This window comes from Carlito syrichta, unplaced genomic scaffold, assembly GCF_000164805.1.
Source record: "Carlito syrichta isolate Samal-C Ts95f unplaced genomic scaffold, Tarsius_syrichta-2.0.1 Scaffold109760, whole genome shotgun sequence".
NCBI lineage: Eukaryota > Metazoa > Chordata > Mammalia > Primates > Tarsiidae > Carlito > Carlito syrichta.
This window is the reverse complement of record NW_007053856.1, coordinates 256,795-260,131: the sequence shown is the minus strand read 5'-3', so window position 1 is coordinate 260,131 and position 3,337 is coordinate 256,795.

Here is a 3,337-nt window from a genome sequence, read left to right as displayed (position 1 = left end):
TCTCTCTAATAATTCTTAAAATGAATAGAACTTGCTTTAGGTCAGAGGACCCTCTTTAGCTTTCTGGTACCTCTGAATCATATGAGTGTAGCCAGCTCTCAAGTATTCAGTGTCAATCACCAATTTATGTTTTATATATACTGCGTTTTCTCTCTTCACATCATTCCAGTTTCTTAATTGTTTTTGTTTGACGGTTTGATTGTGCTTTGGTGTCTCCAAGAATGGAAAGGTGAGCAAAAGTAAGTAAAACCCAAAAGAGTCAGAGTCAGATATTTTTTAAAGCTTGGGTAAAAATAGTGTATAGAGACCATTCATTTTAGTTCCTTGGGTTTTTCTTAACTGCCCATCATTTCTGATGCCACAAAATAACCCCATTGCTATGAATTAAGAATTGACTGAGGAGCTGACTGAAGAGCATTGAAAATAATAGTATTACCTAGTTACTGTTAATTCCACATTTACAATTTACATTTTTGCATTCACAATCTCTTTACTTTTCAAAGTGAGGCACAACAGCACTGAACTACAGAAGGTGACACAAGGCAGAAAGGTAAAGCTGTGATTTGGACTGAATGACAAAGCCAGTGCTCTTTTCACCTTTCCTGTGTTGACTCCTTTTGAGAGTGAACAGTTGTAGCAGTAAATGGTAACTGGGGTTTAATGGTTTGTCTGAAGGTCTCTATTTGTAGACTTGACCTGGCCTCAAAATCAGTTTATTTTTCCAATTGTTATGATGGTGCTTTCATGTATTATTTAAAATATACCTTGGTAAGGACATACATACTATAAAACAATCTTTGATAGTGAACTTTTGCTGTCCAAATAATGTTCATCTTTTTAGTGGGCCCACATGGATAATATGCAGAAAAGTTTCTTGAAGGTGAGATGTCTTCTAGCTTGAGCCTCAAGGATGCACAGGTCTCCTATCAAAAGCACATTTTGAATAAATCTCTTAATGATTTATAATTTACAAGCTTTTCGACTGTAACATAAAAAATAGCCCTAAAGAGAAATACAATTTTAATTCATAGACATTGGTTGACACAAAGTTTAACTTTTTCAAAATAATAACTACATTTCAATCATATTTATTGCTTTAAGTGAAAAGACATTTTTATTGCAAACCTATACTTTTAAGGCCAACAATTTTCAACAGTGAATTATAGGATTGTCTTAATCAGTGGTGCTGCTATAACAAATATACCATAAATTAGGTGGCTTAAATGACAAAAAAATTTTTTTTCACAGTTCTAGAGACTGGAAAGTCCAAGATCAAGCAAGGTACCAGTAGATCCAGTGTCTAGTAAGACCCTACTTCCTGGTTTGCAGACAGCTGTCTTCTTGTGTCCTGGTGGAGAGGAGAGGAAAGAAAAAGAGGGGAGAGGAAAGGAGAGGAGGAAGAGGAGGAGGAGGGGAGAGAGAGAGAGAGAGAGAGAGAAAATTAGAGACAGGCAAGCTCTCTCATGTCCATGTGATGATATTAAAAGGAAGGGCCTTTGAGAGGTGACTAGGAACCCTCATGAATGGGATTAGTGCCCTTATAAAAGAGGTCCTAGGGAGCTCCCTTACCTCTTTCACTGGGTGAAGTTACAATGAGAAGATGGTTATCTGTAAGGAAGCTTGCTCTCATGAGATATCTAGCCTACTAGTACCTTGATCTTGGATTTCCCAGCTTCCAGAGCTGTGAGAAACAAGTTTCTGTTGTTTATAAGGCATCCAGTTTAGGGCATTTTTAATAGCAGCCCAAACACTATAATAGTTCATTATAGTGTGTCCTTTTAAAGAGTTGATTATAGATTTTAGATATACAGCTCATCTTTCAAAAATATTTTCCATTAGAAATATTTGAATTAAAGTGTACTTGCAACTCATAAAATAAAAACAGCTGCTACATCATTTATTAATGCTTATGCATTTATTGGAAAATATGGAAATTAGCATCTTAGAGAGAATGACTGAGGTCCAGCCAAGTCTAGAGAAAAGAGTAAGTACTTGAAAGTATATTTTCTGAGTCTGTTTTCAAGGGTGAGATTCATAAAATTCAAATGCATTTATGAGCAAATAAATACATTGATGCCTACGAAGGACTATTCAATGTATTTGTAACTTGTACATCCTTGGTTTTAACCCCTGCCTGTTACTGCAGGACATTAAGTTTCTTTAAATTGTCATCCAATATGGTTGAGGTTATCCTAGGATGCATTATATGTATCCAGTGTATGCTGTCCTCTGATAGTTGCCAGTGGAAAGAGGAGATTGAAAAGCCTTGAACTCTTGCCTTTGGGAGTTGACTTGTAATTGAGATGTCCAAAGGCAACAGCAGTCTCAGCAGTGGAGATTTTTGGTGATGACATCAGAAGACAGGACTCTTGTCCAGAAATTCAGTTTTCTCCCTCTGACCAATAGCAGTGGGTAAGTGGTGATATATTTGCATGAAACTTGCATTATGCCTGTTTTCCCAGTCTTTTCTGGCTCCCTCTCCATCCTGTTCCTACACACAGGCATCTCCACTAATAAAACTATTGCAAGCTTAATCTTGTCTTTGTCTTTTGGAGAACCTGGACTAACACAGATGAATTATCTTTCCTCTTTTCCTCCTGGTTTTACACTCAAGTACCCTGGGGTAAGCAGATATCTTCCTGACATCCCCACAGCTTGCTAAGTTTCATGCAAATATATCACCACTTACACACTGCTATTGGTCAGAGGGAGAAAACTGAGTTTTTGTACAAGAGTCCTGTCTTCTGATGTCATCACCAAAAATCTCCACTGCTGAGACTGCTATTGCATTTGAACACCTCAAGCTACAAGTCAACTCCCAAAGGCAAGAGTTCAAGGCTTTTCAATCTCCTCTTTCTACTGTCTTCTTCCGTAGTAAGGAGTAATCGCAATAGATTTGTTGCTAGTTATCCCACATTTTCTATGGGTGAATGTTTGAAAGAAAATAAAAACAAATGCTCTTCTGGCTATAATTTATTTATTCTTTCCATGCAACCAGACTAGTAGCTGAGGTAGTGCAGTCAAAGAGTTACTTGGTCATCCTCCCTCCCCTTGAATGCTTTTTGACCCATTTGGCATCTAGACTGGAATTACTGTCAACTGGAATCTAGGCAGGAAAGCAAACACTTACTTGTAGTTCTTCTCTATGACGCCTTCTCTTCTGGCATTGGTGGAGATGCTTTGACTCAACCTGTCATCCCCTTGTCCTGGTGGAATCTGAAACTAAAGTTTGGATTGACAGGATCCTCTGGTATTCGGCCAATCAGGACAACACGGGTACAATTCAGCTCAGGTAAAGTGGTGCTCGATGAGGTACTGCCCAGCTTGCAAGAATTTT